Below are 14074 nucleotides of genomic sequence, written 5' to 3'. Positions count from 1 at the left end.
AAGTACAGGTACAGTATTTATAATCCCAATAGCTAGTTACAAAGATCAATTGACTAATCTTTTTAAACGATAAGCTTTCAGGTTACACTTATTAAAAAGTAACAGCTTCAACAACATGTCATATGTAAAAATATTTAATTGTACCACATATTTAATAATGAAATTAAATTTTAACACTCAAGCAAATAACCAAATAAGTAAAGTTAGCAAGCACTCTGCTCCCCTCCCCCAAAAATAAGAAGGAGCATATATAACTTGTTGTTGCATATATGTTCCCGATGATCTAGTCCCACATATTATGCTGTTAATTTTTACTTTAAGATATGTGAATTCTTATGGATCATTACACCACCCTCTGTCCTTCCAATTTTGAAAGAGTTTCTTTAAGTTTTAATGGGTGATTTATTTAAGTTGTAACTTTTCTCCATCTTGGATAATTGTTCACCTCCATCCTGTCCAATCAGGTTTGGAATTGTATTTCTTATTTCCCCTATACCTGATTGCACAATATGCAAGTACAGATTTGACAAGCTGGCTGAAACGTATGCCTTTAGTATCTGACATTCATTACCTGTCGAGTTCACAGAATATGGGGTAGGCAGAGTCAATTCATATTGTTCAGAAGGCCCACGGTCCATTTGTGGCACACTACATTTCTTTTTTATGCCCAACCCATCTCTGACAACCTTCATAGAATTTACTGTATAACATCCATTTCTTAACAGTATTTGGCCTGGAAGCACGTGGCTACGCTATGTATACAGCCCTCTTCCTGTAAATACTTGGACACTGCTGTATTACAGGAAATTTGCTTTCTAGGACTAATTGCACTCACTATACTCAGGGCTTGATCATCCAATAGGCTGACTAGGCTAAAGCCTAGGGCACAAGGCTTTTAGGGGGAGCAAAATTGTGACAGGGAGAGGTACAGACATAATTTTTTAATAAGAGAATTGATTTTCTCCAAAGTAAAAAGAAAACATGAAAAAAAAATGCAGTAAGGTGTTATGATGTATTACCATGGTAAAGGCTGAAGACAATGAGTCATCCTTGGACAGGTGCTTGAGGATAAGTGAGTAGGAGAGACAAGGATAATGACAGGCACAGTAGCGCTCAAACTTCCCTCCATTCTGATTTTAATAAAAACAAAATCAGTGACAAAGATTGCTGTGACCCTTTTAAAAAGTTAAGTAGAGCTGAGTTTTGAACATATGGGAACATAAACTTTTGGAGGGGGGAAGGAAACTGGATTTTAAATTAAGGACAAGTTTGGTTTTACCCACAGCGTATTAGTCTGCTGTGGAAGGTGAGGGGGCACTACAAGTGTATTAGCCTAGGGCAGCCTGAACCCTTAATCAGGCCCTGATTATACTGTATCCGCAAATCACTCTCCAGACCAGAAATATAGAATTTACTGTTTAAAATATTATAGTAAACCTATTAGCAGGACACATTTAAATACAAATATATGTAAAAAAAACATTTTCCAAACATAGTCTTTTGTAGCCAGAGAAAACTCACACTCAGAAGGTAACGTATGAGTAACCGTTCCATCCTGAGAAAAGAATAAAACCAAGTGAGATACATTTGATCTTTTCAGTAGTTTTCAGAGTTACTGAAATTATGTCATTATGACATACAGTATACGACTGAAAAATACAGCTTTTGAAAAGTAAAGCATTTCACCTTTCAAAGCGATCTTCTGTAAAAATGCATGTACACATGAAACATAATTATATAAGCTGTACTAGAGTCATTAGAGATATTAGGATCATGTAAAGCACATTCTTTATTATTTAAATTAATTTAATATCAATACAATGTTATATTAAAATGTTTTTATTAATATTTCTGCTGTTTCACACAAATATTCAAATGGTTGTCATTTTACATGGATAGATCCCGGGACGGACTGGCCATAGACCTAATCGGTATTTTTCCTGGTAAGTGGATGGTTTCATAAGGCTGCCTGGAGGCAGTGGCAGGCTGTCCTGCTCAGCAGACCTGCTGATCCTTTATGGCTATATATCTGGGGCAGGCTGGTTGATTGATCTATTTTTCTTGGTTTAACCAGTTATGCCTAGCTAACCTCTGCTTGACTCTGCTGAAGATCTTTGGCTTCTTCCTCCTTTGACACTAGTCAAGCATCCTCTCTCCTGTGGAAGAAGCTCTGACTCTCAGGCAGCAATGACATAGGGGGGCTCAGGCGGGCGGGAGCTGTGGAGCGGGTTCTCCTCTTCCTCCTCCTGTCAGGTGGCCCATTATGGGAATCCCCCTGTAGGGAGCTGGCTTACTTCAACAGGTTGCTAAGTTAAAGTGACAGCCTGGCCTTCAGCAATAATAGAGCCTCTACCATTGTGTAGATGGGCTTCAAGAAGAAGAGCCTAAGGCAGGCCTAAAAGGACATCAGAATCTGCTTGGCATGGGCCAAGTATATAGGTCCCAAAATGCGAGCTGTTGCTGTCTCTTTGTCTGCCATTACCTGTTGCATTGACCTTGCCTAGTAACAATGTGGCTAGGGTTAAGTGTACAAACCCCACTTATTTTAGTGTAGGCACCACCTACAGTTGATTTGATCCCACCTTTGTGAGGCCATTTTTAGTTTTTTTTTCTAGGACCACTTTAAGTTCCCAAACTGCATTGATAGTTCCTATAAAGGTAGGTAACACATTTTATGCAATTACATAACATCATTACTCATATGAGTTTCCGACACTCTCTACTGAACTAAGTATAAAATGTCCCTGGTAATGAAATGGTTGCTGTGATTGCCTGTCATAAAGTAAATAGGAATAAATTAAAACATATTTTATTTTATTTTTGTTTTATCTCTGAACTTCCAGAGTTGCCGCGTAGTAATCCATAGAGCTATGACTAGTCATCAAAATATTCAAAACACCTGTACCTGGTGGTAGCAGCTCACTGTATTATGTATGTTTATTTTCTTTCTATTAAAAATAAAGATATACTACCCAGCAGCCTGGTGCCACCCTGGTGTGCCATTCCATGCCTTATCTCATTACTTCCCATCCCCTTCGTTATGAATGCCCTTCCTTATGAATGAAATTTTCTACACACTCAAGGGGGTATATTTACTAAACTGCAGGTTTAAAAAAGTGGAGATGTTGTCTATAGCAACCAATCAGATTCTAGCTGTCATTTTGTAGACTGTACTAAATAAACAATAGCTAAATCTAATTGGTTGCAATAGGCAACATCTCCACTTTTTCAAACACACAGTTGTCAGCTCCAATCAAATTCTAGCTGTCATTTTGTAGAATGTACTAAATAAATGATAGCTAAAATCACTTTTTCAAACACGCAATTTAGTAAATATACCCCCTGGTGTATTTCTATGTTTTATATAATTACTTTACTTTATAACATATATCTGTTTATTTGTAAAATGTAATTTTTCTGTATGATAAGTTTGATCTAACAATAAATACATTTTAAAAAAATAAATATACATATACTGAGTGAATGAGATCTGTTGACTGCTGTGGATGTAACTGGGATGGGAAAATGTTCAATTAACTGCGATTATTTATTTATTTTTGGTTACTTTTTACTGTGTGCAGTATCATACAAAATAATGCAGTCATAATTTTTCACGTATAGCATTCTATTGGGGAATATACAGGGGCTGATTCAATTCTAATGTCCAACTATGCACATTTCTGTGTGCTACAGCATACTTGCCAACTCTCCCGGAATGTCCGACAGACTCCCGAAATTCGGGTCAGTCTCACAGACTCCCGGGAGAGCTGGCAAATCTCCCGCAATTACGGGGCTAAAATGATGCGATTTGCGGTGAATTTTGGGCACGCCCCGCGACAAAACTGCATATTTAGCGCGAGGGCGACGCTAAAAGTCTCAATTCACCTCGCCCCGCCCCCTCCCGCCCTCTAGACACACCCGGATACAACTTGCCAAAAGTAGGCAAGTATGTGCTACAATAAACCAGAATTGTAGATTTTCCTGTGCATCTCTATAGGGTGTGAAGAAAATTCTGCAATTTTGCATCGCCGTGGAGTGCCTTTTCGACCATTCAGAAGGCACAGCACCTTAGATGTAGTGTAGTTTACAACAATTGTATAGGTATATAAGATGCCACTAAAATGGATAAATAATACAAAGACATTTTTGTACAAAGATGGAATTCTTCAATGTAGACATTATAAAGAACTGTGTTTTGTTGGGCTAATCTAGTTCTTGTTTTAGTTTTTAATGAAAAGCAAATTCAATGGCAGTGGGTATGGGGCCTTACGGCCTCATTTAGAGCCGGGCGCATAATCAGTGTTCAGTTCTTGGGGAACTGAGCCTGAGCATCTGTACTAGAAATATCAGGAGCTGTGAAAAATGAGAATATATTTCAAAGCTGTTTGTACACAGATTCACACAAGTTAAGTATTATAAACACAGTATTTAACCATATTCTAAGATAATTTAGCCAGCATTCTCACTGGAGTCTTAATTATTTTTTTTTTGCAAAAGAAGAAATATGGAAACTCTCATTGGCATATATAAATATGCAGGAAACTAGTTTCCTTTGCAAAATATCCTGTGTTCCTGTGCATACATTTTCTACATTTATAGTAATATATGAAAAAAAAAATACTTTTAAATATTGTATTTTTTTGGGGGGCAGTGGAAATTAATTCAACCTGCCTTTTGCACGAGAAAACGCGATTATTATTATTAATATTATTATATTATTATTAGATTAATGGTAATTTTGCAAGGTCAAAAATTACAGTGGTACATGGTACATGTAACCTTTTGCAATGGCTTAGTGAGAAACTGAGATTATATATATATATATATATATATATATATATATATATACACACACACGCACACACACAAGTGGGAGAGTACATCACATGCATTGGATTACAATATATCATATTGCATTGATTGCTAGGCACATATAATAAATACCTTAGCTCATGTGTACATAGTTTATCTAAAGTTGATATTGAGCACATTTGCACTTGATTCAATTTGCTTATCTGGAATCAGATGGGAATCAATATTAGAGGTGTATTTCTGCATACAGGTGACAGACAGTAGGCTGATTGGTGACCTAGTAATAGGATAGTAATGGACAGACATAGCATGGATTTATAACCAAACCCTCATTACAACCAGATTCAATAAGGAAATGTTGACATAAATAAACATAATCCTGTTAGAGTTTAGACTTTTGTTTCTAAATTGCATTAAACATGTTTTGTTTACAACAACATGTATTACCTTGACAACCCTGCAAGACCACATGTTGGTTAGATCCACACCCAATCTGTCTCATTAAAAAGCGCATTGATCAAAAGCCACAGTGCCATTATCATATCTCAAGCATTGAGGAGAACAGTAGGGTGCTTGTTACTATTCACAAGCCCATAGCCTTAGAATTTGCCTTCTCTAATCCTATTCTGACCTTTAGAGAGTATGACTTTTACACAGGTCATGCTTGGGATAAAGACAATAAATCGACTGTTGTTTATTTCGTTTTAACCCATTTTCTGCTAAAAAGCCAACAACATGTATTAATTTCCCCCTCCCCCAATACAATGCTGTACTCTATTGGAAAGTATAAAATATATAGGACGTCATTTACAAAGCACAAAATGTTTACTGTGCAGTGCAAACCAGCTTTGGACCCCCAGTGCATCTCAATTTGCTGGACTGGTGTGGGTTTCCACAACAAGATGGCAGCTTTCGCATAAGAGCAATAGTTTGCACAGGCAGAGGGAGAAGTTGGGCAGAGTCAAGTGCAGAAAATATATATATATTTTTTTAGGTGGAGCAGGATTATTATAATACAATAATACACTAAAGGGGTGGGGAGGGCACATTTTTCGGTGCAATACTTGCTGGGTAGAAGGGCACATAGCCATTTCCACTGCGCAAAAGGACTTCTGCATAAGGAGAGAGTCTATCTGAGTCGGCCTGTACTTTTAAAGGGACATGTTTTGTGCCTCTATGTTGCACTTATACAGAGAAGTTTCCAATTGAGCAATGTGCTAAACATATACAAGCATACATTTGGCACATTTAATTCAGGCATGTCCATTCACTCACTGATGATTAATTTGAGGCTAAACTGGTCAGTAGTTTAAATGAAAAACATAATAGTGTGTAGGAGGTTGAACTTTGAAGTAATTTTTATAGCTTTTGTATTGTGCGTCTCTAGAGAATTTTCTACCTCTCTCCATAACGAGCCGCAAATTTAGGTTTTGGCTTCATCTCCCTGGAGTGGAGGTCATAACTGTCAGCTGAAAAGATCATGACTGTAAACTGGAGTCCACTTTGATGTGTGCTGAGCAGACCACCCAGGTACACCAGTACAAAACCAAGGCATTCTGCCACTTGGTAAATGACCCCCAAGAATGCAAAGTTTGCTGATGAGGACCTTATTTGGAAAAATTATATCTTTATATACAGCTGTCAAAGACTTTTAAATTGGCATTTGATCAAACTGAGAAACTTTTATTAATTTATTAAATCATTTGTGGAAATTGGATCTGTATAGTTATATAGTTATAATAAGAAGATCACCCCCCCCCCCCCCCCGGCCTGAATAACTAAATAAATAAACCCCTGCCACTAAACTTTATGATGATTTAAATTTCATAGAAACCTTGTTAATTTCTACATTGCAAGCACTTAAATATGCCACCAATCGTGGGCTCCCAATTTATTATCAGGTTAAGAGGGTAACTGTAATACAGTAATTCATTGTGCTTTGGTTGATTTTTCCCAGATATCTTCAATAGCCAATTGGAGTTCATTTAAAGGGTAACTCATTTAATTCTTTCTCCTTACTCTTTAGAGATGATTATATTATTAATATTAATTGTAATGAAGAGGTAAGTATTCATGGAATACTTAAAGGTTTGGAGGCTAGGGGATAGTCTTGTTGTGTGAGAAATTCCATAAAGTGGTATGGGCAGAACAGTGGATTAGTGGTTAGCACTTCTGCCTCACAGCACTGGCGTCATGAGTTTGATACCCGACCATGGATTTATCTGTGTGGAGTTTGTATGTTCTCCCCGTGTTTGCCTGGGTTTCCTCCGGGTGCTCTGGTTTCCTCCCACACTCCAAAAACATACTGATAGGTTAATTGGCTGCGATTAAATTGCCCTTAGTCTCTCTCTGTGTGTGTATGTTAGGGGATTTAGATTGTAAGCTCCAATGGGGCAGGGACTGATGCGAATGAGTTCTCTGTGCAGCGTTGTGGAATTAGTGGCACTATATAAATAAATAGATGATGATAAAGTGGATGCAGCCTGAGTAAAGTTTTGTAACCGGGAATGAGAGCAAGAAATGAGTGTGGGTAAGAGATGCAGTTGTTGTGCAAAGCAGAGGGCTTGATTTGGGATATATTTTGAAACAAGAAAAGACATGTATGTTGGTGTAGTTTTGCTAATAGCTTTGTATGTTAGTTGGTGTATTTTATATTGGCTTCTGTAATGTACAGACAGTCAATGTAGGTACGTTTGATGAGGAAAATTAGTCTATCTACAGTGTTCAAAATGTATTGTATGGGGCATATTCAATTGTCAGCGGGATTGCCGAAAATCCCGCGGCCCGTGCACGATTACCATTATTACGGTAATCCTGCGCGGAAAATCAGTTAATACGGTAAGATACTCGTTGGATTTTACCGTATTAACTATAATAGTTTTAACGCCGCGGAACTTTGGGACAATTGAATATGCCCCTATGTGTCAAAATCTGGTTAGGGTAAAACCAGTAAGAAGGGAGTTGCAATAGTCAGGAGTTTATGAGTTTGTGAATTAAGGTTTTTGCAGTGTTTTTTGTGAGATATCTGCATATTCTGGAAATGCATGTAACATGATTTTGAGACAGATTAGATGTGGGGAACAAAGGATAATTCTCAAGCAACACACCTAGGCAACAAGCTTAAGGAGTTGGGTTTATTGTCATGTTATCAACAGTAATGGAGATTTCAAATAAGTAGTAAATGTTATCTGGTGGAAAGATTAATAGCACAGTTTCTGAACAAATGGATTTGAGGTGGTGAGAGGACATCTAAGATGAAATTGCACAAAACATTCAGTTAAGCTAGGTACACAATACACAGTTTTCATCCAATAATCGGCTAAATCAGCCGACATACGAACGCTCGTTCAAAAGTCGGGTCATTGTGTGCAGTGACACGATGGTCGAAAGTCTGCCCAAATGGACGATTATCGCCTTATTTGGTTGGTCGTACCGTTTAATATTTTCGTTCCAATCTCGTTTCCGTTGCGTAGTGTGTATAAACTTCCGACCGATCCACAACAGTGAGTACGAAATTACAGTCATTGCTCACGACAACATGGCTGTAAAAAGTCGCTAAAGGGACGTCTGCTCTTCCCTTTATCGTCCTAAACAAGGCTAGTGTGTATGCAGTCCATGGACCAAGCGATCGGACCATCGATCGCATGTAAAATCGCGTGGCATAAAAATTGGTCGAAATGTCTATAGTATGTACCCAGCTTAAGGTAGGCTAAGCTTAGGCTGGGTACACACTACAGTGTTTTCAGCCAATTATTAGACCAATCACCCAATAAATGACCGTTCAGCCCAATATCGTATTAATGTGTATACTTAGGCTAGATAGACACTACAGGTTTTTCAGCCGATTATAATGCCAAACACCTGTAAACCAACTGTTCGGTCATATATCACAGTAGCGTGTACATTTACACAATGAACGTTAGTCGTTCCAAAGGAATGATCATCGATTCATTTGGTTTGTTGGTAAAACTAATAATCTTGTCCCAATCGTCTTCCGATCCTGCAGTGTGTACGAACTCACAATCACGATCTCCATAGAGTCATGATGTTTTCACCCAATGCCGGCAATGAACATGTCCCAGTGAGTAAATGTAGAGAATGCTGTAGATGGAATAATTCGTCCTTTTGTTCCGAGACTGAATATTTAATTTTAGTGTCATTGAAGCTAACAAAATTTGCAATGACATGTGCAAAGCTATAACAAGGTGCTTAATCAGTGTGACAGGAATGAATGAATGAATGAATACTGCGCTGTCATTCTTTAAACATCTACAGGACCAGATGAAGAGCACAGATCTAAATGTAAATCGTGTAAAGTGTGTACGTATGTATCAACAAATTGATTGGAACTTTAGTTGTAAGGTAAAATCGTTAATGATAACAAATTGGTTGAAAGTTTTTGTGATGCATACCCAGCCTTAGACAATGAACAATAGTCGTTCCAAAGCACTGACCATCGTTTGATTTGATTGTTCATCAGAACTATTAAGCTCGTTCAGCTAAGGAACGACATCGTTCCAATCTTGCAGTGTGTATGCATTCACACTAAGGATCTCCATACAGTTTACAGTCATGATCTTTTCAGCTGACAGTTATGACAGTTGAAGACTATATAAAACAGGATCCCACAGGATCCCAACTTTCCAGACAGCAACAAAGCCAAAGAACAAATGAGACAGATCAGCAGGTACTCAAAGCTGCAAGAACACGTAAGAAAGAACAACACAGACTGGTATTTCATTGCCATTTTTACCAGTAATAACAGGATAATAACAAAGAGAAAAAAGCAGAATAACACATGGTAACAAAAGAGAATTAAAACACATTGTAATAACAGAGCGTAATAATATAGAGCCGTAGCAGAGAATAATATACATAATAAAATAAAAAATAAAACAATAATAACACAGGGTAATACCACAGAGTGATAACATAATAATAACAACTCAGGGTAATAATAGAGAGAAAGAAAGGGTAAAAATGGTGCAACTCTCTCTCAAATTACTGCCCCATCTCTCAGCTCTCATGCCCTTCCAAACTTCTTGAGCGAATTGACTTCACTCGCCTCACATGTTTCCTTTCTGAAAAACAACCTATTGGATCCTCTTCAGTCAGGCTTTCGCTCTTAACACTCCACAAAGACTGCGCTGACCAAGGTTGTCTGATCACAGCAAAAACTAAAGGTTATTACTCTCTTCTAATTCTCCTGGATCTCTCTGCTGCATTCAACACTGTTGACCACTCTCTTCTCATACAGATGCTACAATCCCTAGGTCTTCTAGACACTATCATATCCTTGGTCTCATCCTACATATCTAATTGCTCTTTCTTTGTTAATATCTCCAGAACAAACCTCCGCTCTGCTTACATTATCAGTTGGAGTACACAAGGCTCAGTACTATGCTCAGTACTATATCCTCTGCTATTCTCTATCTAAACAACTTTTCTAGGAAAACTAATAAACTCCTTTGGATTTCAATATCATCTCTATATGTATGATACACAATATTTATCTATCCTCTCCTGATCTCTCACCATCTTTGTTGTCTCGTGTTACTGACTGTCTTTCTGCCATTTCATCTTGGATGTCTTCTCACTAACTCAAACTCAGTCTTTCAAAAACAGAATTAATAATATTCCCACCCACCAATAGAAGCTTCCTGCCTGACATTTCTATTTCTGTTGACAACATGACCATAAATCCCACCCCCGCAAGCTCACTTCCTAGGTGTAATGCTTGACTCGCAACTATCCTTTGTTCTCCTCATCAACTCTATATTTACATCATGCTACATACATCTAAAAACATTTCCAAAATATGTACATATCTTACACAAGACACTGCAAAATCTTTAATTCATGCACTCATCATCTCCCGCATCGATTATTGTAATTCCGTCCTTACTGGTCTTCCCAAAATCAGACTCAAGTCCCTACAATCTATTTTGCATGCAGTGACTAGATTGATTTTCCTTTAAAATCGTTTTACATCTGCTGAGTCACTCTGTCAGTCTCTACATTGGTTGCCTGTTTCTCAACGAATCCAATATAAAATTCTTCTATTAACATACAAGGCCATCAACAAAACTGCACCGACATACATCTCACTTGTCTCAAAATATCTTGCAACTTGACACCTCTGATCTGCACCTCTCCTCCACTCTCATCACTTCCTCCTATTCTCAGTTACAGGACTTTTTTTGGGCATCACCCTCTTTGTGGAATTCCCACCCTTGCATTTTCCTCTAGTCTACTAAACTTCAAGCGTTCATTGTCATCATTACCATTTATTTATATAGCGCCACTGATTCCGCAGCGCTGTACAGAGAACTCAATCACATCAGTCCCTGTCCCATTGGAGCTTATAATCTAAATTCCCTAACATACACTTACAGACAGACAGAGAGAGACTAGGGTCAATTTTGATAGCAGCCAATTAACCTACCAGTATGTTTTTTGGAGTGTAGGAGGAAACCGGAGCACCCGGAGGAAACCCATGCAAACACGGGGAGAACATACTAACTCCACACAGATCAGGCCATGGTTGGGAATTGAACTCATGACCCCAGCGCTGTGAGGCAGAAGTGCTAACCACTGAGCCACCGTGCTGCCCTAAGCGTTCTCTGACAATCCATCGACAAGCTTATAATATTCCTCTACCGCCCTCTTAATCTCCCTAGGTTTACCACCTACACAGCTAACACAAAACAACAACCCTCTGACCAACATAGTTGTGTGACTGAGCATACAGCCCAATAAATACTTTGTAACTTTTGCATGGACAAATATTCAATATAATGTAGCACTTACCCTTGTGTATAAAACAGGGTTTGGCCCAGCACGCCTGTAAATGTGGCCCAGCAAGAGTTTTGGTTGTGGCAAGGGGGCAGCGCTGTTAATGAAAAGAAAAATCCTGCAAAAAAAGAAAAAGATAAGAAAATACTTACCTTGTGGTCACGTGGTCCCTCCCTGGTCTCCTCCTCCATGCGGCACTCGCAGTGAATGTCGGGCGTGACGTCATCATGTCCGACATCCATTGCGGAACACAGCACATAGGAGTCACCCACGCGAACTATCAGCAGCAGTGAAACGGAAAAAACAAGAGAAGAGGATCAGAGAACAAGCCGATTAAAAGGTAAGTTAGGGTTTTTTTTTTGTTTTTTATTATTTCTGGGGACGCTGACCAGTGCATAAACTCACCTGGTCCTGGAGCATCACGGACCTTATCTTCCTGTCTTAATGACTGCTGTATTGAAGCCCTTCATAAAATGTTGTAAACAATATCACTTGATGTTTGACAGCAGCCATTAGCATGTCATTGAAGCACTGAGCAACAACAAGGAGCATTAGCAATGTTTTCTATGTTTTTTTTGGATGATCAGCTATCATTAGTGCTAGTGTATTTTATGTGCGGCCCAAAACAACTTGTCGCCTTCCAATGTGGCCCAGGGAAGCTAAAAGGTTGAACACCCCTGGTATAAAATCATTCTCCCATAGATTGTTTGCGAGCAGGGGCTTCTTACATCTATGTATGTATGTATTACCCAGTATTGTTTCATTACTGTTTGTTTACAATTGTAAATCGCTACAGAATCTGCTGACATTATATAAATAAATGATGATGATGATGATGATGATGTTGAAGAGCACAGTTCTGAGGATAAATCTTTTAAAATATGTATAGTGTGTACACAAGAATCAGAATGCTGATCAGGCCTTTTTTTCAGTTGTTAGTAAAATCGTTGTAGATAACACATTGGTTGGAAAATTGTGCAGTGTGTACCAGGCCTAACACAGATATCTAAAATATCCAGAGAGGTTAGACACATTCCAGTGTGATAAGTAGTTTAAATTAAGAAGAGCAAAAGTCCTAGCACTGAGCCTTGTGGTACTTCAATTGATAGAGGAAGCGGAGAGGAGATGAATCCAGATAAACAAGCACTGAGGGGTAAATGTATCAAGCTGAGAGTTTTCCGGCTTGTTTGAAAAGTGGAGATGTTGCCTATAGCATCCAGTCAGATTCTAGCTATCATTTTGTAGAATGTACTAAAAAAATGATAGCTAGAAACTGACTGGTTTTTCAAACCCGACGGAAAACTCTCAGTTTGATACATTTACCGCTGAGAGTTAAAAGTGAGTAGTTGCTTTTAGATTTAGCAGTGATGAGTCATTGATCACCTTAGTCAGTGCAGACTCTGAAGAGTGTAGGAAGCAAAACCTGACAGATGAGGGTCCAATGAGTTGTGTAATGAAAGAAATCATGTGAGGTAAGTGTAGACAAGCCTAGGAGGGGAAGGGGGGGGGGGAATGGGAAAATGTGTATATAGGGCACTCTTTTAGTTCAATATATATAGTAGATTTCTGTTAAGAGTAATATCTTTATTATAATAAACAGATGATACATTAGCGAAATAATAAAAACACTCAGTGAATGAACATGATGACCAAATGTACTGGGTGAAACACTGTTAAGAAGTAGTAAAAAAGACTACTGTGCTGTCTCACTGTGTTATATCAGTAATATTGAGTTATGAGCTGTACCAATATCACATAGATGGTATAGTGATATTGAGTTCAAAATGTATAGGTATAATGGATTATCTTAATAGTGTGTCCAAACCTTCTATCATATTATGGTTTATTTCAGGACACTTAATATCTCATTTAAACTCCTATACATATCTCCTCTCCAAGGAACATAGTCCCCTGTTGTCGCTCCTAGAGGTGGAATTCAGTACTACATCGATTAATATGTTGTAAATATAGTAGATTTAATAGTACGTGGGTACATTGCCTCACCCCTCTGCTACTAAATGGTAGTATAGGTATAACAAGTATTTCTGAAGTTCTAATAGGTTAAGCAATGGTGGAGACTAGGGTTAGGTATCACTATATATCCGGATACCTGCAGGGCCGGATTAACCCGAGGTCTAACTGGGCTATAGCCCAGGGGCCTCGGGCATCCAGGGGGCCCTTCAAACTCCTCAGCAGCATTATTGATCGGTCGGGGGCGGGGGCGCCCCCGGCCCGATCGATGCTGCTGAGTACTGTCAGTGCAGTCCTTCGTCTCGGCGCGCTGTAGTCTGCTTACTGAGGATATCTCGTGAGAGTTCATGAACTCTCGCGAGATCTCCTCAGTAAGGAGCTTACAGCGCGCCGGGACGGAGGACTGCACTGACAGGTAAGTGCTTGGGGGGGTCCTCGCGGGGGTGGGGGGCGGCGGACGGCTCACATTGGGGGCCTCGCGGGGAATGGAGGGCCC

General features: G+C 38.9%; 1 long non-coding RNA gene across 1 annotated transcript in view; it reads right to left on the bottom strand.

Moving 5' to 3' along the window:
* LOC142142714 (uncharacterized) overlaps positions 1-14074 on the bottom strand; it is a 155274-nt gene that overhangs the window by 54221 nt on the left and 86979 nt on the right. The gene's annotated exons all lie outside the window — the stretch shown is intronic.

This window comes from Mixophyes fleayi, chromosome 3 (genome assembly GCF_038048845.1).
Source record: "Mixophyes fleayi isolate aMixFle1 chromosome 3, aMixFle1.hap1, whole genome shotgun sequence".
Classification (NCBI taxonomy): Eukaryota; Metazoa; Chordata; class Amphibia; order Anura; family Limnodynastidae; genus Mixophyes; species Mixophyes fleayi.
This window is presented reverse-complemented; position numbering and strand designations above follow the sequence as displayed.